The 22,147-nt window shown below is 49.1% G+C and overlaps 1 protein-coding gene across 1 annotated transcript in view; it reads left to right on the top strand.

Annotated features, from left to right (window-relative positions):
* Positions 1-20,479: 20,479 nt before the first annotated feature.
* The window catches only part of ZDHHC9 (zinc finger DHHC-type palmitoyltransferase 9), an 87,563-nt gene continuing 85,895 nt past the window's right edge, over positions 20,480-22,147 (top strand). The window contains exon 1 of the mRNA XM_068249993.1: positions 20,480-20,569. The gene's annotated coding sequence lies outside the window, so the exon portion shown is untranslated. The remainder of the gene's footprint in view (positions 20,570-22,147) is intronic.

The raw sequence follows: 22,147 nt of genomic DNA, 5'->3' as shown, positions 1-22,147 counted from the left end.
ATCCAATCAGATTTTTCAGTCGAATGAAAAAAAAGCTTTCGATGTTTTCGGGAGATCCGATCTTTTTATCGAATTGCCGTAAAATCGGATCATTTTATTGTATCGTGTGTGGCCACCTTTAGGCTACTTGCACACCAAGACGTTGCGTTAGGTGCTACGTTAAGGTCGCATAACGTGCACCTAAAGCAAGGCCTGGTGCTCTTCGATGTGGACGTCGGAGTGAGCCGCCTTGTGCAGCTCACTCTGGCGTCCGTGATGCCGTGATGCCGTGATGCGTACTCTTGGACACATGCGGCATCACGTGGTCCCGCTGGCCAATCGCCGCACAGAGCGGCCGCTCCAGGAAGTAAACACTGCACGTCACTGAGTGCAGTGAATATTAATTAGCCATGTGCCCGGCCGCTCTCCACTCCTCCCCAACATGACTGAGCATGAGCAAACAGTCTAACGTGGCTTAAGCCGCTGTAACGCCGTAGCATGCTGCACTTTCGGGAGAACGTGCAGCGTTACATGTAACGCAACATGGGCAGTGTGAACAGCCCATTGCAGTTACATTGCTGTGCGTTGGGGGAGCGTTACAGGCTGCACTAACATGCGCCTGTAACGTCCCTGTATGTAAGCAGCCTTAGTGTATAGTGGATTGGATTGCTTTTTCAAGAAATAAGAAAATCGTTTGAATTTAAAGGACAACTGTAGTGAGAAAAATATGAAGGCTGCGATACTTATTTCCTATTAAACAATACTAGTTGCCTGGCAGTCCTGCTGATCTATTTGGCTGCAGTAATGTCTGAATCACACCATAAACATGCATGAAGGTAATCTTGTCAGATCTGACAATAATGTCAGAAACACCTGATCTGCTGCATGCTTGTTCAGGGGCTATGGCTAAAAGTATTAGAGGCAGAGGATCAGCCGGACAGCCAGGCAACTGGTATTGTTTATAAGGAAATAAATATGGCAGCCTCCCTATCCCTCTCTTTACAGTTATCCTTTAAAGATGAAAAAGTGCCCATACATGGTACAATTGTAATATTTGTTACAGCATGGTCAGCATGGTGGTTAGCGCTCTCGCCTTGCAGCGCTGGGTCCCTGGTTCAAATCCCAGCCAGGTCAACATCTGCAAGTCATTTGTATGTTCTCCCTGTGTCTGTGTGGGTTTCCTCCGGGTACTCCAGTTTCCTCCCACATCCCCAAAACATATAGTTAAGTTAATTGGCTTCCTCCCTACTACGAGACATATGACTATGGTAGGTATTAGATTGTGAGCCCCTCCGAGGGACAGTTAAAGTGAACCTCCAGACTGTAAATCTGCTCAGCAGCACTGGAAAGGCTTGGTGTTTCTTTAACAGTTTCACAGCATCAGAACTTTGGTTTTCTTACCAAAGGCATTTTTAGCTGCACAGAAGAAAACTGCCCGGGCATTTTTCCCCTGATGCTGTGCAAAGCATGATGGGATTTCTAATGTTGTTGTTCTCATTCTGCTGTTTTGGTGCAATTTTTTTTTAATTTGAGATTTGAAGCCTAGCGCACGCAGCTGGGAGGGGTGATCAGCACACAGGACAGTTGGAACTCCTTTCAACCAAAAAGATGGCTGCCCCCATAAGAATCACAAACATTTGCCTGTTCTTTTAAAACTAGTGGGTAAGAGATTATATTACCTATCTATTTTAATTAACATAACTAATGAAACTTAATGACAGCATGTTTGTTTAGGCTGAATTTCCCCTTTAAGAGATAGGACAATGTGCGTTGTGCAGTGCTGCGGAGGATGTTGGCACTTTTTAAATACTACATAATAATAATAATAATACAGCCATAAACCATTTTCCTAGCAGAAAACTGGGCTTCTGAGTGTAGATAAAAAAGGTCAAATGTTCATACATTTTAGTCTCTGAGACATGGAAAGACTGCCATTGAGTAGACACAAAACAATAAATGTACTTTTCATATTTAGGAGTAGGAGGATAAATACAATTATCTCATCAATTTAATTTCACTTAATGTTCACTTTAATAACAGGCCGTTTTTAGTAAATTGCGCCTGGATTTGGTGGATCGCGTTTGCTCCTGCCTGCTCCTCGGAGTGGGGTAATCCCAGTGAATGCAGCCTGGTATTTCTGGACCGCAGATCGTCATTCCGTGCGTATTTCCCCCTCTCGCGCAGTTTCCACGCTGGAAAGCTGATGGGATCACCGTACAACCGTCCAGCGCTCATCCCACAAAGCGATTTACCTCCCAGACTAAAAGCTTTTTCTTGTTGGCAACGGCTTACTAAATGGGGAAAAAATCCTAAGTCCATTATTGGAAATCAATATCTATAATCAAAAGTAGCTTTATTCGCCTAATGAAATAAATGGCGGAGATCAATTAGGGAGATATTGTAGAGCTGTTCAGAAATGGATCCGGACAGCGGAGAGTCGGGAGTAACTTGCCTCCCGACATTGCTGCGTTATTGAATCTGACACAGTGAGATAGACACAGAAGTGCTAAATGGTGATATTAATAATGATGTAAGCACTGTTCCCTGACCAATCACATCTGAGAGTGTCACACGTCACTGACTGCAATAAATCCACAGACATTCCCCTAGTCCTGGGCAGCAATCAGCAGCCTCATCTGTGTCAGGGGTCCAGGGTAAAATATATCACTTCCCATGTACCTGGTAAGGAACCCCGCCCCCAGCCCCCACCCACCAGTCATTTTCTGCAGCAGGTCTGTCCAGAGCTGCAGGATGCGATCATCTCAGAAAACTCTATCTTCAGATAGCACAGGACACCTTCACAGGTCTTATGGAGTCCAGGCCTTACCACTAGGGGGAGATGTGCTATATTATAGGCTGATAGTGTATTCTATGCATTATATACAGTGCTGCCAATAATTATTCATACCCCTAGCAAATTTTGACTTCAAGTTACTTTTATTCAACCAGCAAGTACATTTTTGACAGAGTATGACATACGTGTCTCCCAAAAGAAAATAAGACGATGTACAAGAAGCATTATTGAGGGGGAAAAAACATTTCTCAGCTTTTATTTACATTTGCGCAAAAAGTGTCCGGTCCGAAATTATTCATACCCTTCTCAATAACCAATAGAAAAGCCTTTATTAGCTATTACAGCAATCAAACGCTTCCTATATTTGCAGACCAGCTTTTTGCATGTCTCCATGGGTATTTTTGCCCATTCATCTTTAGCAATGAGCTCCAAATCTTTCAAGTTGGCTTCATGCCATCACCCTGATCTTTAGAAAAAGTAAAGGCCACTGCACCAATGGTAAAAAATGATGTGCTGATATCACCTCTGGAGCCACAAGTATCATGCAAAATACTCCATACGATCCGCACCATCAAAAATAGTATCTTTATTTATAGCTTTAAAAGCAATTAAAATCCATATATGGGTTCGTACAAAATGGATTATCCATTTTGTACGAACCCATATATGGATTTTAATTGCTTTTAAAGCTAGAAATAAAGATACTATTTTTGATGGTGCGGATCGTATGGAGTATCACCCTGATCTTTAGCTCCCTCCAAAAAATTCTCAACTGGATTCAAGTCAGGACTCTGGCTGGGCCACTCCAAAACGTTAGTGTTGTTGTCTGCTAACCATTTCTTCAGCACTTTTGCTCTGTGTTTTGGGTCATTGTCATACTGAAATGTCCACTGGTGCCCAAGGCCAAGTTTCTCTGCAGACTGCCTGATGTTGTCCTTGAGAATCCTCATCTATTGCTCTTTTTTCATGGTGCCATTTACTGTGATTAGGTTCCCTGGTCCATTGGCTGAAAAACACCCCCAAAGCATTTGGTTCCCACCACCATGTTTGACAGCGGGGATGGTGTTCTTTGGGTTGAAGGCTTCTCCTTTTTTTTACACCAAGTGAAGGAAACGTCATTGTGACCAAATAATTCAATGTTTGTTTCATCTGACCATAACACCGAAGACCAGAAGTCTTCATCTTTGTCCAAATAAGCATTTGCAAAGGCCAAGCAAGCTTTTATGTGCCTTATGCGTCCTCCTTGGTTTTCATCCGTGGAACCCCACAGTGTGCACTGTCCTTTGTCTGCCTTGGGACATTGCCACCAGCAGAGCCCAGATTCACCAGGATGGCCTTGGTGGTGATCCTTGGATTCTTTTTCACCTCTCTCACTATCTTCCTGGCCAGCACAGGTGTCACTTTTGGCTTCCGACCACATCCTCTGATATTTTCCACAGTGCAAAATATCTGATCATTTTTAATAAAACTTTGCACTGTAGCCACTGGAACTTGAAAACATTTAGAAATGGCCTTTTAGCTCTTTCCTGACTTGTGAACAGCCACAATGCCCAGCCGCAGGTCCTCACTGAGCTCCTCTGTCTTAGCCATAACTGTCCACAAACCAAAAGCATTGAGCTGCTGTTTTTCACCTGTTGAGTTGATTAAAACAGCTGTTCCCAATTAGGGTAATTATGATGCTTTAGAACAGCTTGGACTTTTTGGAATGGTATAGAACTGTGGATTTTCCCACAGACTGTGACAGTTTGTGAAGGGTGTGAATAATTATGGACTGGACACTTTTTGCTCAAATGTAAATGAAAGCTGAGAAATGTTTATTTTTTCCACAATAATGCCTCTTGTACATCTTCTTATTTTCTTTTGGGAGACACCTATGTCATTTCCCATCAAAAAAATACTTGCTGGTTGAATAAAAGTAACTTTAAGTCAAAATTTGCCAGGGGTATGAATAATTATGGGCAGCACCGTATATGGTCAAATACCACAACACACCTTCACAGGTCTTGTGGACTTGGAGTCCAGTCCTGACCACCAGGGGGAGATGTGCTATATTATAGGCTGGTAGTGTATTATATGTATTATAGGTGTCTAGGATTGAGGGTCAGACGCAGGTGACCTCAACAATATTAGGCAGAAGGTTTATGGTATAAACAGTACTTCAATTCTCCGGCCCTTTCGTGGGGTGAAAATAATGTGATACGCTGATAGTGATTTGGATTTTAATGTGGAGAATAAAACAAGACAATCTAAATATCAGATCACCACTTTCTTTTACCCTCTTGAGGACCACAGTGTTAAACCCCCCTAAGACTAGGCCATGTTTTGTAAAATAGGCCACTGCAGCTTTAAGGCCAACCCGCAGGACTGCACAACTCACTGCACAAGTGATCCCCCCCTCCCCCTTTTCTCCCCACCAATAGAGCTTTCTGCTGGTGGGGTCTGATCGCTTCCCCAGTGTTCATTTATTTTAAATAAATATGTCATTTTTTTTATTTTCCTCCACAGCCCGCCCTTCCTCCCCCATCAGCCATTCCCCGTGATCAGCTGTCATGGGCTTCAAGCTTATGACCGCCAATGACCCCTAAGCCTCTGGAGGGGACAGCCGTGTCAGAGACTGAAGGAGGAGCTCCGCTCCACCTACCAAGCAGGAGATGCACACACAGCCTGCGCACGATCTTCTGCAACACGAAGCCCCAGGACTTTACGCCGATCAGCGTTAGGCGGTCCTGGGACTGCTGCCTAGGCCACGCCCATCGGTGTGACGCGGTCGGCAAGCAGTTAAATTGGGCCCTGAGGGTCTGCAATGAGGTACATCACTGGGGCTCTGCAGGGCCTGGAGACAGGGGTCCTGATAGCACACTGAACTTTACTCCTGTTATATCTCTTCTCTCCTTTCTCCGGTTTATGTAACAAGAATAAGATAAGGAAAGTTATGTTAGCTGTTGTCATTTTCCCCTCTCTTTGGTCTGAGAAGTCCGCAGTTCACACAAGATAAGGCAAATCTAAGAAGCAATAATTCACCAGTTACATTTAGCACAGCAGAGCTGCAGGGACTGGAGATTACACAAATGTTATGCAAAGTCACGGTGATGTACATTTCTCCAGTGACTCGCTGAGCGTCTCTGATTGGCTGCCAGTGCTGCTTGCAAATGTTCTGCCAAAGTAATTTTCACATTGAAAAAGCTATTTTCAATCTTGAGAAAATATTCATGAAAATACATTGGGGTTGTTTCACAAAAGGGTGCTAACACAGCACGCCTAAAAGATTTGGATGTGCAAACTAGGGTGCTAAGTAGTTTGCACGGCTAAAGCTGTTACTGATTGCGCGTTAAGTTGGTGCGCCCGAAACGTCGCACTGTTCGCGTGTAAAATAGCTTATCAGGCTATTTTGCATGCGGACGGTGCGATGTTTTGCGTACACTGCGCAGCGCTAACCTTTGCGCGCGCAACCGCTTGCACGCATATCAGCGCATGAAGAGCCTGTTTTCGTGTCCTAAGTGCCTTTTCACTGGCGTGCTAACACTTAGCACCTTTTAGTGAATCGAGGCCATGGCATTTTTGCAATATGGTAAAAAAAAAAACAAATTTTCCTTTCTCATGCAAATATTCATGCAAAAACCCCAGCATCAAAATCGTTTATTTTAGAATTAAAATTTGTAAATTTCTTCGACAGTTTTGCACGAAAGTTAAATTTTACATTATTTTTGTGAAAATTATAGTGAAAAGAATATCTGCATTTTCGCTCATCGTCAGGGCCGGCCCGCCCATGAGGCGGGGTGAAACTTTTGCCTCAGGCGGCACTTCTGGGGGGGCGGCACCCGCCCGTCCGTGGGTGTGAGGGGCTGCCCGAGCTGGAGGGGATAGCGGGCAGGAAGGGGGTATTGGGCCTAGCGGCGGGGAGGGGGGCCGGACCCCCCCCTCCCTCGCCTGGGTCCCCCCTCCTTCACTCCCCTCCAGCTTTAAAAAGTTGCGTGGCTGGCTGCTGGCTGGCTGGCTGCAGCTGTAAGAGGCAACGGGCGGGGATCACTCACCTCTTCCTCGTTCCAACGTGCGCTCCACTGACGTCACTTCCTGCGGCGTAACAGGAAGTGACGTCAGTGGAGCGCAGGCTAGGCTGGAACGAGGAAGAGGTGAGTGATCCCCGCCCGTTGAGATCCGGGGCACTTTTGGGCAATCCAGATGGAAAATGGGTGTGGCCATGCACCAGAATGTGGGTGTGGCCATGGGTGGCGCCAAAATTTACATTAATTTAACAGCGGTCCAAAAATGTTGGATGAAGCCCGCTCTCCATTAACCTCCCTGGCGGTTTATTAAAATCCGCCAGGGGGCAGCAAATACGTTTTTTAAAAAAAAAAAAATTTCTTTTTCATGTAGCGAGACAATGTCTCGCTACATGATAGCCGCTGCCGAGCGGCATCCCCCCAGCCCCTCCGATCGCCTTCGGCGATCAGAGATCAAGAGATCCCGTTCAAAGAACGGGATCTCTTGGAGGGCTTCCCCCGTCGCCATGGCGACGGGGCGGGATGACGTCACCGACGTCATCGACGTCGTGACGTCAAAGGGGAATCCGATCCACCCCACGGCGCTGCCTGGCACTGATTGGCCAGGCAGCGCACGGGGTCTGGGGGGGGGGGGCGGCTGCGGCGACGCGTATAGCGGCGGATCGGCGGGTAGCGGCGGCGATCGGAGGTTACACGCAGCTAGCAAAGTGCTAGCTGCGTGTAACAAAAAAAAAAATTATGCAAATCGGCCCAGCGGGGCCTGAGCGGTGCCTCCCGGCGGCATAGCCCGAACTCAGTTCGGGCTTACCGCCAGGGAGGTTAATAAAAAAAGCAGCATATCACATAAGTAGGCTATGGAACAGAGGCGCCAGCAGGATAAAATATGATAAAAACTTTAAAAAATGCTTGGGAGGCGGTGGTGGACTGACCTCCAGAAAGCAGGCACGATACAACTGTCTGACAAATTTTAACACATTTATTATAAATACCCCAGAAAATGCGACGCGTTTCACAGGCAAAAGCCCGCTTCCTCAGGCAATAGAAGGGGATCACAAACAGTAGCTCGATAGATGCGGATTTAGTGCCTTTAGCACCGACAGAGTCACAAGTTACAAGTCCATAAACTCCATCAGATTAGCACCATCTAAAATAGGTTTTATTCAGCAATCTTCAGATAAAATGTTACATCAGATAAAAATCCCCATGTGGGTATGCCTTATCTAAGGCATACCCACATGGGTATTTTTATCTGATGTAACATTTTATCTGAAGATTGCTGAATAAAACCTATTTTAGATGGTGCTAATCTGATGGAGTTTATGGACTTGTAACTTGTGACTCCAAAGGCGATTAGAGCACATCGACCAACCATTGGTGCTGTTACAATTACGTTTACGAATTTAGCGCCGACAGAGGCACTAAATAAGCATCTATCGAGCTACTGTTTGTGATCCCCTTCTATTGCCTGAGGAAGCGGGCTTTTGCCTGCGAAACGCGTCGCATTTTCTGGGGTATTTATAATAAATGTGTTGTCCTCCAGCCTAGTCACCTCCTCTCACTCTCGCATCCAAGACTTCTCACGGGCGGTCCCTCTCCTTTGGAACTCTCTCCCTCAGCCGGTTCGTCATGCCACGAGTCTGGAAACCTTCAAACGTACTCTGAAAACACACCTGTTCAGAAAAGCCTATAATTTGCTATAGGCAGCACTGAAGGCACACTGGCTCACCCACTAATCCTGGTGTTTCCTTCCCCTTTGTTTCCTCCCCACTACCCTCTAGATTGTAAGCTCGCAAGGGCAGGGACCTCCTCCTAGTGTTTCTCATACTGCTGTAATTTTAACATATGTATATGTACCAACTACATATCAACTATGTATGTATCTGTATTTATTCTATTCAATGTCATGACTGTACAGTGTCTTGTATTTCTTAAGTATATTTGTTCCCCATTATTTGTTTGTACTATGTACAGCGCTACGGAAGATGTTGGCGCTATATAAATAAAAAATAATAATAATAATAATAATAATAATAAAAATGTGTCAGACAGTTGTATCGTGCCTGCTTTCTGGAGGTCAGTCCACCACCGCCTCCCAAGCATTTTTTAAAGTTTTTATCGTATTTTATCCTGCTGGCGCCTCTGTTCCATAGCCTACATTCTGTGTCCACCGACCCCTACCGTTCTTGTACTACAGAGAGCGACTTCTTAGCCCTGAGTGAGGACAGGTCTAATCTCCTCACCTGTCTATACAGTGGTTGCCTGAAGCGGCAACCCATGTTTGTGAGTATATTTTATCTCACTTTTCATTATTTCACGCAAGTCAGTACATACTACTCTACATTGGGCTCTCGTTGTCCCTTCCTTATATCACATAAGTAGGCAGTGTACCTTAAATATAACTAGGCAGAGTTACCTGGCTTCTGTGCTGGCTGCTCTGGCTTTCTGCTGAGTGTGCTGGCCTGCTGTCAGGTTATCTGGCAGTCCCTCCATAGCATTCCCTGACCTTCTAGTTAAAACCCCATTCAGGCAGCATAACTCCCAGAATGCCCCTATGGAATAACCACAGCTCTCTGTATGCCCCCATAAAGGCATCATAGTGCACAGCATGGCAGCACAGCACCCAGCATGCCCACATAGACACCACAGCGCCCAGCATACTCCTGATTAATGCACCACAGCTCCCAGCATGCCCGCCATTAAGGCAACACAGCTGACTCTGCCAGAGGGACATCCGGGACACCCCAGAATAGATCCGGGGCACGTGCCACTGATCTTTGGGGCTAGCAACGCCCCTGACTACCTGGCTTGTGGAGCGGAGAGTGCAAGCAACATGTCAGCGGAGCAATGATCGGGGATTCTTCCTGTGTGGCAACTGCTGTCTCTTATGTCTATGATGCCATCTAGTGGGGCCTTGAGACAGAGCTGTATCATCCTTGGGGCACATCTGACTACTGTGGAGGGGGCTATACCGGGAGGGGGGGGGGTTTGGCTTATACGCGAGTCAATTACTTTTTCCTGGTTTCTGAGGAAAAAGTGGGTACCTTGGCTTATATGTGGGCCGGCTTATATCTGAGTATATACAGTAATTTTGCAATGCCACTTAATTTCACAAAAATGTAACTACCGTATTTTTCAGACTATAAGACGCTCCGGACCAAAAGCCGCACCTGGGTTTAAAGGACAAAATCCACTTTTTTCATTACTTTATTTTCACTGGAGTTCCTCTTTAAACTAAGATAACACGTGCATCTCATTGCCAACCCCTTGTAATGATTGCTCCTCACTTCCTGTAAATATAATTCCACTAGACTTGGCAGGAAGTGTGGGGAGACCACCACAGGGACACCCCTGAACTGACCAATCAGTGTCCTTTATACTTAGGCTGTTGATTGGTTGATTGGTTAGGAGAGCGAAAATGTCTGCCCCCCTCCCCCCCTTTGCAGAGCCCCAGAGTACGGCAGAGTACGGATTGTCTCGCTGCCCGGTCAAGTGGGCCGAATTACTGCTCTCCCTGCTGCCACTGAAATCCTGGGTGGGGTTAAATACGACCCCCTCCCCCGGGTCATAGCAACTCAGAGAGAGATGTGATTTGTGGTTCGGCTGTCACTGGCACCCAAAGGAAAATAAAAATATACAATTTAAAAGACAGTATAGTATAAATGATAACGTGTGATTGTAGGTAAAGCAATAAAGCTCACCCAGCAGCAATAGGACCACCTTTCCACTATTAATTTAACCTCTGGGCCCATTCACACTTAAAATCGCAAAAGGACACTCTCGCAATTCAGAGCGATCGCCATCAACGCTTTTATAAGCCATGTATCGCGATCGCTCCTGAATCGCGGCAAAATGCTGCAGGTAACACGTTCTGCGATTGCCGCTAATTGCGAAACACCCGCGATCTGTGGCAATTGCCGCAGTGAGATCACTGCCATAAGGTTATTATTGAGCTAGCGCTTTAAAAAGCGAAAGCACTTCGGCGATTAGCGGGAAGCTTAAGTGAGAACCAGCCCTTTCAGTCCAGACAATTAAAGTGAGCCTAAAGTGTTTAAAAAAAAAAAAAAAAAAGATACTCACCTAACGAAAGGAAGGCTCTAGAGAGCCTTCCTGGTACTTTCCTGGTCCCCGCGTTCCAGCGCTGTCTCCCCTGTTAGCAGTTTTGGACCGATGGGTCGGAGACTGCCCTCTTCTGCTGCGAGAGGCTTCAGAAGTCTTACGGGAGCCGGAGTGCTCCTGAAGACGGGCGGCTCCATAGTGCGCATGTGCAAGTGCCCTCTCTCACGCAGACACACTATGGAGCTGCCCGTCTTTGGGAACATTTGCACTCCTGTAAGACTTCTGAAGCGGCAGCAGGAGATTTGAACGGGGGAGACAGTGCTGGAATAAGGGGACTAGGAGAGGAACGGGAAAACTCTATAGAACCCAGAGCCTTCCTTCTCTTTAGGTACCTACGTTTCTGTTTTTTTTTTTTATTTTAAAGAAAACCTGTAACCAAAAAAATCTCCCCTGGAGGGTACTCACCTCAGGTGGAGGATGCCTCCGGATCCTATCGAGGCTTCCCCCGTCCTCCTGTGTCCCACGGCGGTCTCGCTGTGCCCCTCCGAACAGCGGGGATGTAAATATTTACCTTCCCGGCTCCAGCGCAGGCGCAGTATCGGCTCTCCGCTCGGAGATAGATGGAAATAGCCGATCACTGTTGGCCCGCTCTACAAAGTCTCCTGCAGCTGTGTAGTAGAGCAGACCCAACAGAGATCGGCCATTTCCGCCTATCTCCAAGGTGGAGAGCTGTAACTGCGCCCCCGCTGGAGCCAGGGAAGGTAAATAAATCAGCGCTTATCATCGCTTGTCAGACTTGTCTAGCCTGGATTGCCAAAGAATTCGGGGGAGTCAGCGCTGGACTGCCTGCAGCTACAGGTGAGAGGAAAGCCTCATTGGGACCCTGAGGCTTCCCCCTCCCGAGGTGAGTACCCCCCAGGGGAACTTATTTTTGTTACAGGTTCTCTTTAAAGGAATACTGTAGGGGGTCCAGTATGGTCTGGGCCTGCGCAGTACGCTCCTGGTGACATCAGCGGGATCGAGGACACGGCAACGCAGGCGCAGTGTTTTTCAGACTTCAAAGTCTGAAATTCCAGAAGTGAACCCGAGGCGGGGCCGGAGCATCGGTGAGTGGCTGCGTGGGCACAGGATGTCTGTGGGGGACCATTAGAAGCCCCAGGTAACTTCAACTCATTTTCCCCCGACCCCCTACAGTATCCCTTTAAAGCGGGATTGTCACCATAAGGGCTGGTTCAGACGGACGTTTGGAGGCGTCGCGTTCGTTGGCGTTGCGTTCGTGATGCGTTCAGGCTTTCAGCAGCGTTCGCATTGCGTTCGGATGCGGTCGCGTTTTTTCTTCCCCTAGAGGGACATTACCCGTCGCGGTTAACCGCCCCTGGAAGCAACATGTAGCTTCCAGGGGCTCCTTGAACGCCAGTGAAAATCGGGACCCGAACGCCGCGTTTGTGCAAACGCGCGTAAAAGCTTGGTACAAACGCTCCCATTCACTTGAATGGGAGCGTTTAACGCCAAGCCCCGAACGCTGGCAGTAAACGCTCTGCAAACGTCCGTCTGAACCAGCCCTAAAAATCAAATTTTAACAGCAATGCGTCTGGGTGTAATAAGTGATAAAGATCCTAATCCTGCATTCAAAACTTTCAAAACTTTTTTCTGCTGTTATGGTTTGGAGTTATCACATACCTTAGGAGCACTAGCCCTTTAATTGTCATTGCCAAACAGTTGCATGCTGGGGGATCTTTTTATCTATAATATATTCCTCCTCTTTCCTTTATGTCCCTCTCCTTCTAATGACATAACACAGTGCACTTCCTAGTATAGACCTCAGTGGGAGTGTCTGAAGACTCTGGGAGGAGGGCGGGTAACGAATACACAATTAGCAAGAGGAGAAAAAAAGAGTGAGGGAGGAAATGATGTCAGGATTAGCTTCATTCAAAGGTAACCAACCAAGATGGAAACTGTCTAGAATAGGATTCTCTGCTTTTCCTTTATAAAATTCACAGGAATTATATGTGGACAGTGCAATACATCTGTTATGTAAGCAGAAGTAGTATTATTTATCTACTTATACCGTATATACTCGCATACAAGCCGAATTTTTGACCCCCAAAAAGGGGGTCAAAAGTTGGGGGGTCGGCTTGTATGCGAGTCTTCCCTGGTGGTCCGTGGTCCGCGGCCCCCGCTACCCCCTCCTGCCGCCGCTGCTATTACCTGCAGCGGCTTCCTCTTCCCCGGCGCTTCCTCTTCCCCGCTCTGCGCTCTCATGCGCGTATGAAGTGATTACAGCAGCGCGCCCGGCGCTGCTGCTGTGACGATGCAGGGGGCAGGAAAGAGCGGTTCCCCTGGTAACGGCTATACAGATCCCCGCTACAGGGAGCCGCGCTCTTTCCTGCCCCCTGCATCGTCACAGCAGCAGTGCCGAGCGCGCTGCTGTAATCACTTCATACGGGCATGAGAGCGCAGAGCGGGGAAGAGGAAGCGCCGGGGAAGAGGAAGCCGCTGCCTAAACAGGTAATAGCAGCGGCGGGAGGGGGGCGAGCAGGGCACTATACTGGCCACTACCTACCTAAACTGGGCACTTTACTAGCTAAACTGGGCACTTTACTAGCTATACTGGGGCACTACCTACCTATACTGGGGCACTATACTAGCTATACTAGGAATTATACTAGCTAAACTGGGCACTTTACTAGCTAAACTGGGCACTTTACTAGCTATACTGGGGCACTACCTACCTATACTGGGGCACTATACTAGCTAAACTGGGCACTTTACTAGCTAAACTGGGCACTTTACTAGCTAAACTGGGCACTTTACTAGCTATACTGGGGCACTACCTACCTATACTGGGGCACTACCTACCTATACTGGGGCACTATACTAGCTAAACTGGGCACTTTACTAGCTAAACTGGGCACTTTACTAGCTAAACTGGGCACTTTACTAGCTAAACTGGGCACTATACTAGCTATACTCAGTGGCGTAGCTAAGGAGCTGTGGGCCCCGAGGCAAGTTTTACAATGGGGCCCCCCAAGCACTCTATACATAACAATTTATACGGCGCACCAAAATCTGCCAATGGCAACTACAGTGTCAGAGGTGCAAGAAGGGGATGGGGAACAGTTTGTTAATGATTATTGATTACCACTATTCAAAGTATCTACAGAAGTCATTATTATGAGCATAGGACCAATAGAGAGCTAATTCCGTAGTTAAGGGAGGGCCCTTCGGGGCCCCTCTGGCCCAAGGGCCCCGATGCGGTCGCTACCTCTGCACCCCCTATTGCTACGCCCCTGGCTATACTGGGGCACTATACTGGCTATACTGGGGCACTACCTACCTATACTGGGCACTATACTGGCTAAACTGGGCACTACCTACCTATACTGGGGCACTACCTACCTATACTGGGGCACTATACTAGCTATACTGGGAACTATACTAGCTAAACTGGGCACTTTACTAGCTAAACTGGGCACTATACTAGCTATACTGGGGCACTATACTTGCTATACTGGGCACTATACTAGCTATACTGGGGCACTACCTACCTATACTGGGCACTATACTGGCTAAACTGGGCACTATACTAGCTATACTGGGGCACTACCTACCCTTACTGGGCACTATACTAGCTATACTGGGACACACTGGGGGGATCACGCGGCCAGCATTTCCTACCCCCGGCTTATATGGGGGTCAATCATTTTTCCCTGGTTTTTCATGGGAAAGTTGGGGGGTTGGCTTATATGCGGGTCGGCTTATATGCGAGTATATACGGTATATGTTTTTTTTTATTACTAGGTTAGCATTGGTATCACTTGTTCTTTAAAAACACTCCAGGTTTGCTTTAAGAATTCACTTATTACTAATCAATAAAAGAGATCTATCTGAAACATCTAAAATTGTTGAAGAATGACTGGACTCATCCATATTTATTTAGTTTCTTAATATATTTATTTATTTAGGATGCGTTCTCTGACGCAACTAAACACGAAGATCTCAGCCTTGATCTCCCATCTCCACCCTTCTTGTTAAGCTCCTTTCTCGATTCCCTTATTAGCTAACCAGCTTGGCCTTCGCTAGCAGCCTCCCTTTGGCTTCCGGTAACCAAGGTTACGTCCAATTCACCTTAAAGCAAACCTGACCTGAAAATTAAAAGTCGAAATCAACATACACACCTCATACTTACCTCCCACATTGTCTGCTCATCAGTCTCTTTCTCCTCTCCCTGCTTGTACACTGTGATCGATGTAATTCTCCATCCTCCATTTTAAAAATAATGATGACCCCCTGGTTAGCACGTTAACCATTAATTTCGATTGAGCCGGAGGGAAACATGGATATTACCTTGCACATCAGTTGTCCTTTCAGTTATAACCGACAGCAACTGATATATACTGTATCTGACAGCAACTGATCTAGTGGAAAAGGGCCCTTAGGCTTTCAGCTTCCGGAGAGACAAGTCTGACTAGATCTAGTCAGAACTCGGAACTGGAAGGATCATTGTAAGAAGAAAATGGTGAGCTTCTGAGAGGAACTGACGGTGAGGTAAGTATGCAATATTCATTTGCAGCTACGTCATGTGTTTATTTTAAATAATTTTACTCAGTTCAGGTTCCCTTCAAAGGGCCAGTTCATAAAGCCTCTTTAACCCCTTGTCACCCATGCAGGCTGGTTTAGCTGGAAATCGGAACCCGGACCATGTGGGGTTCCACAACCTGAGCTATACCAGCCCATATTGTCCATGGTATGGGGGAGGGGCTCTGGAAGAGAGGGGTGGCCAAGCCTCCTCCAAAGCTCTTGTCTAATCCATGGTGCCCTGTATAAAATAAGTATACAGAACTTGGAACTCAATATATTAACGTGTACTGCAGCAAAATGTCATTAAAAAATCTTTGTATTTTTTTTTTTAAATTAATCTTCTCAAAAACTACAAGGCTTTTCTGAAAAATGTTTTTTGCCTTCTTCCCACGGTTCCATCTAACCATTCTGGTTTGTGCAAATTTTGTTCCCCGCAATGTATGCAAAAAAATCGTTTACGATTGCTGTGTTCATAATTTTGTGTACCATGCAAAATGCAACAATGGATCACACAAAATCAATCGAATTTTCGGAATTATCATTACGGTCTACAAAACTTTGTATGATTCCTTACAGTGGCTGAGCAGATGCAGTCATTAGAACAATTATGCAGAGAGCAGAAAGTTTTTTTATTTCTCCGCACCTTCGGGATTCGATTAGATTCAATTCGATTTGCCATTCTTTTGCAATAGCAAATCGAATTGAATCGAATCCCGATCGGACATGTCGGATTTATCGGATTGCAAATAAAATTGTAATCGAATCGCACAAACAATCGTATCGTGTTGATGAGGCTTTAGAACAGGGAAAATAAACATCTCCCCCTACGGGGCCCCCTGCAGCCTCTAGGCCCCCCTGCGGCTGTATCTCTTGCAGGGTCTATAGTTATGCCCCTGGATGGAAATGAGGGAAAAACATTCACAAAAAAAACACTGGAATTTAGCTGGTATTTTCATTTTTTTTCTAATAGACTTTATTTTTAAAGAGGAACTCCAGTGAAAATAATGTAATTAAAAAAGTGCTTCATTTTTACAATAATTATGTATAAATGATTTAGTCAGTGTGACCATTGTCAAATCTTTCCTCTCCCTGATTTACATTCCCACATTTATCACATGGTGACATTTTTACTGCTGGTAGGTGATGTCACTGGAAGGAGATGCTGCTTTTTTGGCAGTTGGAAACAGCTGTTATTTCCCACGATGCAACAAGGCACTCAGTGTAATGTCAGGACCTGATGGAGCAAGGGATGAGTACTAAGCTTGTTGAGAATAGGTTCTAGGCTGGCCTTGGAGGCCCCACCTATGACACTCCCCCCAAGCCCCGCGTACTCTAAGGCCGCCTCTTCTCTGATCTCCTTCCAGCTCTCAGCAGATTGTCAGCTCCTCAGCCCAGCTCTGATCTCCCCTCCTCTGCCAGCCCTCTTCTCCCAGCACTCAGCAGATTTTCAGCTCCTCAGCCCAGCTCTGATCTCCCCTCCGCTGCCAGCCTTCTCCTCCCAGCACTCAGCAGATTGTCAGCTCCTCAGCCCAGCTCTGATCTCCCCTCCTCTGCCGGCCCTCTTCTCCCAGCACTCAGCAGATTGTCAGCTCCTCAGCCCAGCTCTGATCTCCCCTCCTCTGCCGGCCCTCTCCTCCCAGCACTCAGCAGATTGTCAGCTCCTCGGCCCAGCTCTGATCTCCCCTCCTCTGCCAGCCCTCTCCTCCCAGCGCTCAGAAGATTGTCAGCTCCTCAGCCCAGCTCTGATCTCCCCTCCTCTGCCAGCCCTCTCCTCCCAGCGCTCAGCAGATTGTCAGCTCCTCAGCCCAGCTCTGATCTTCCCTCCTCTGCCAGCCCTCTCCTCCCAGCACTCAGCAGATTGTCCGCTCCTCAGCCCAGCTCTGATCTCCCCTCCTCTGCCAGCCTTCTCCTCCCAGCACTCAGCAGATTGTCAGCTCCTCAGCCCAGCTCTGATCTCCCCTCCTCTGCCGGCCCTCTCCTCCCAGCACTCAGCAGATTGTCAGCTCCTCAGCCCAGCTCTGATCTCCCCTCCTCTGCCAGCCCTCTCCTCCCAGCACTCAGCAGATTGTCAGCTCCTCAGCCCAGCTCTGATCTCCCCTCCTCTGCCAGCCCTCTCCTCCCAGCGCTCAGCAGATTGTCACTTGTCAGCTCCTCAGCCCAGCTCTGATCTCCCCTCCTCTGCCAGTCTTCTCCTCCCAGCGCTCAGCAGATTGTCAGCTCCTCAGCCCAGCTCTGATCTCCCCTCCTCTGCCAGCCCCTCCTCCCAGCACTCAGCAGATTGTCAGCTCCTCAGCCCAGCTCTGATCTCCCCTCCTCTGCCAGCCCTCTCCTCCCAGCACTCAGCAGATTGTCAGCTCCTCAGCCCAGCTCTGATCTCCCCTCCTCTGCCAGCCCCTCCTCCCAGCACTCAGCAGATTGTCAGCTCCTCGGCCCAGCTCTGATCTCCCCTCCTCTGCCAGCCCTCTCCTCCCAGCACTCAGCAGATTGTCAGCTGCTCAGCCCAGCTCTGATCTCCCCCCCTCTGCCAGCCTTCTCCTCCCAGCGCTCAGCAGATTGTCAGCTCCTCAGCCCAGCTCTGATCTCCCCTCCTCTGCCACCCCTCTCCTCCCAGCGCTCAGCAGATTGTCAGCTCCTCAGCCCAGCTCTGATCTCCCCTCCTCTGCCAGCCCCCTCCTCCCAGCACTCAGCAGATTGTCAGCTCCTCAGCCCAGCTCTGATCTCCCCTCCTCTGCCAGCCCTCTCCTCCCAGCGCTCAGCAGATTGTCAGCTCCTCAGCCCAGCTCTGATCTCCCCTCCTTTGCCAGTCTTCTCCTCCCAGCGCTCAGCAGATTGTCAGCTCCTCAGCCCAGCTCTGATCTCCCCTCCTCTGCCGGCCTTCTCCTCCCAGCGCTCAGCAGATTGTCAGCTCCTCAGCCCAGCTCTGATCTCCCCTCCTCTGCCAGCCCTCTCCTCCCAGCGCTCAGCAGATTGTCAGCTCCTCAGCCCAGCTCTGATCTTTCCTCCTCTGCCAGCCTTCTCCTCCCAGCGCTCAGCAGATTGTCAGCTCCTCAGCCCAGCTCTGATCTTTCCTCCTCTGCCAGCCTTCTCCTCACAGCGCTCAGCAGATTGTCAGCTCCTCAGCCCAGCTCTGATCTCACCTCCTCTGCTGCCAGCCTTCTCCTCCCAGCACTCAGCAGATTGTCAGCTCCTCAGCCCAGCTCTGATCTTTCCTCCTCTGCCAGCCTTTTCCTCCCAGCGCTCAGCAGATTGTCAGCTCCTCAGCCCAGCTCTGATCTTTCCTCCTCTGCCAGCCTTCTCCTCCCAGCGCTCAGCAGATTGTTAGCTCCTCAGCCCAGCTCTGATCTCCCCTCCTCTGCCAGCCTTCTCCTCCCAGCGCTCAGCAGATTGCCAGCTCCTCAGCCCAGCTCTGATCTCACCTCCTCTGCCAGCCTTCTCCTCCCAGCGCTCAGCAGATTGTCAGCTCCTCAGCCCAGCTCTGATCTTTCCTCCAGTGGCGTAGCTAAGGAGCTGTGGGCCCCGATGCAAGTTTTACAATGGGGCCCCCCAAGCACTCTATACATACCAATTGATACGGCGCACCAAAACCTGCCAATGGCAACTACAGTGTCAGAGGTGCAAGAAGGAGATGGGGAACAGTGTGTTAATGATTACTACTGTTCAAAGTATCTGTAGAAGTGATTATTATGAGCACAGGACCAATAGAGAGCTAATACTGCAGTTGAGGGAGGGCCACTCGGGGCCCCTCTGGCCCAAGGGCCCCGATGCGGTCGCTACCTCTGCACCCCCTATTGCTACGCCCCTGCTTTCCTCCTCTGCCAGCCTTTTCCTCCCAGCGCTCAGCAGCAGTGGCGTAGCTAAGGGGCTGTGGGCCCCGATGCAAGTTTTATAATGGGGCCCCCTTAGCACTCTATACATAACAATTGATACGGCGCACCAAAACCTGCCAATAGCAACTACAGCATTAGAGGTGAAAGAAGTGGATGGGGAGCAGCTTGTTAATGATTACCACTATTCAAAGTATCTATAGAAGTGATTATTATGAGCACAGGACCAATAGAGAGCTAATACTGCAGTTGAGGGAGGGCCCTTCGGGGCCCCTCTGGCCCAAGGGCCCCGATGCGGCCGCTACCGCTGCAACCCCTATTGCTACGCCCCTGCTCAGCAGATTGTCAGCTCCTCAGCCCAGCTCTGATCTTTCCTCCTCTGCCAGCCTTCTCCTCCCAGCGCTCAGCAGATTGTCAGCTCCTCAGCCCAGCTCTGATCTCCCCTCCTCTGCCAGCCTTCTCCTCCCAGCGCTCTGCAGATTGTCAGCTCCTCAGCCCAGCTCTGATCTCCCCTCCTCTGCCAGCCTTCTCCTCCCAGCGCTCAGCAGATTGTCAGTTCCTCAGCCCAGCTCTGATCTCACCTCCTCTGCCAGCCTTCTCCTCCCAGCGCTCAGCAGATTGTCAGCTCCTCAGCCCAGCTCTGATCTCCCCTCCTCTGCCAGCCTTCTCCTCCCAGCGCTCAGCAGATTGTCAGCTCCTCAGCTCAGCTCTGATCTCCCCTCCTCTGCCAGCCCCCTCCTCCCAGCGCTCAGCAGATTGTCAGCTCCTCAGCCCAGCTCTGATCTCCCCTCCTCTGCCAGCCCCCTCCTCCCAGCGCTCAGCAGATTGTCAGCTCCTCAGCCCAGCTCTGATCTCCCCTCCTCTGCCAGCCCCCTCCTCCCAGCGCTCAGCAGATTGTCAGCTCCTCAGGCCAGCTCTGATCTCCCCTCCTCTGCCAGCGCTCAGCAGATTGTCAGCTCCTCAGCCCAGCTCTGATCTCCTCTCCTCTGCCAGCCCTCTCCTCCCAGCACTCAGCAGATTGTCAGCTCCTCAGCCCAGCTCTGATCTCCTCTCCTCTGCCAGCCCTCCCAGCACTCAGCAGAGTGTCAGCTCCTCAGCCCAGCTCTGATCTCTCTCTAGGACCTGGGAGCGGAGCTGGGCAGGACTGGCACAATTCTCCACCAATCAGGAAGGGGGAGGGCGGGTTGGACGATCCAATCGATGGGAGGTCGCTCTCAGGGCTTTGACGTCAGAGGGGGGCAGGGATTGAAGCAGCAGAGATTGCCGGGGACGAGGATGGGCAGGACGACGGTCGGGATGTGAAGGGGAGATCGGCCGAGGCTCGGGATTGCCAGGTATGTCTATCACCTGCTACAATGTATCCTCTTGGGGCGCGCAGCCGCTACAATGTATCAGTATGGGGCGCGCGGCAGTGTAAGATCTCGGGGGCGCGCGGCCGGGTGACAATGGGCGGCGTGCGCACTGTGATCTTCCTCTAGTGGAGAGGATCGGGTGGGATCTGCGTGGATCGGCTGGCAGGTGAGATCGGATCCGCATGTGTGGGGGGCGGATGCTCTGGCATGGCCACAGTGCGCGATGTGACAAAGGGATCGGGGTGGGACCTCCCCCCATGGATGGCACATGATGGGTCTGCCAGGCCTGCAGATACTCTGGCTGCCCCCAGACATGCGAGGCCGGGGGATGGGTTGACATCTGGGCTGCCAGGCCTGCTGCTGCCCAACATCCTATCTGCAGAGAGGGAGTGGTGGGCTTCCTGCAGCCGGTGTGATGGAGCTGCTCTGCTGGCCAGGGTGATGGCCACATTCTGCTGGGGGTCATGGTTAGATGGGGAGGGTTATGGCTGGATTTTGGTGGTTCTGATGGTGATGCTGGGGGTGGTAATGAATAGATGGTGATGGGGAGGGTTATGTTGGATTTTGGTGGTTCTGATGGTGATGCTGGGGGTGGTAATGGTTAGATGGTGATGGGGAGGGTTATGTTGGATTTTGGTGGTTCTGATGGTGATGCTGGGGGTGATAATGGTTACATTCTGTTGTTACTGGTGATGGTAATCATTAGATTTTGCCGGTGAGGGTTATGGTTGGATTTGGTGGCTCTGATGGGGGTGATATTGGTTAGATTCTGCTGATCCCGGGGAGGGATATGGTTGGATTTTGGTAGTTCAGATGGTGGTGCTGGGGGTGGTAATGGTTAGATGTTGTTGGGGAGGATTATGGTTGGATCTTGGTGGTTTTGATGGTGGTAATGGTTAGATGGTGATGGGGAGTATTATGTTGGATCTTGATGGTTTTGATGGTGGTGCTGGGGGTGTTGATGGTTACATTCTGCTGGTGCTGGAGAGGGAATTGGTTAGATTTTGGTGGTTCTGATGGTACTGTTGCTGGAAAGGGGTATGGTTGGATTATGGTGGTTCTAGGGAGGGTTATGGATAGAACCTTCTGGCTCTGGGCAGGGTCATGAGTCGATGTTGCTGGTTCTGGTGGTACTGAATCATGAGGATGGCATTCGGGTGATCTGACCATTAGGTTCTATTGGAGATGATGTTGAGATCATTATCCCTGAGCTTTATTGGTGATGACCAGGTCCTGATAGTTGTACTGGTGATGAAGATATGCTCCTATGGTTGTACTGAGTGAAATTATACTGGGATGGTAATGGTGAATTTCTTTTGGTGTTGAGGTTCGGTTGGTGTTTCTAGGCATGTGGACAGTAAGTTGGTGTTGACAATGTGGTTCTGCGTTTCTTATGCTGTTGGTGCTGTTGTTCTGCGGGCAGTGCTGGGATTGCTTATGGGTGAGAATCTGCTGGTGATACTGGGAATGATGATTAGGGGGTTCAAATGATACTGGGATAGGTACGGATATGATTTTTAGAGGTGCTGAAGAGTGGTGTAGAGATCTTGAGGTGCTAAC

The sequence above is a fragment of the Hyperolius riggenbachi genome, chromosome 8 (assembly GCF_040937935.1).
Source record: "Hyperolius riggenbachi isolate aHypRig1 chromosome 8, aHypRig1.pri, whole genome shotgun sequence".
Taxonomy (NCBI): Eukaryota; Metazoa; Chordata; class Amphibia; order Anura; family Hyperoliidae; genus Hyperolius; species Hyperolius riggenbachi.
This window is presented reverse-complemented; position numbering and strand designations above follow the sequence as displayed.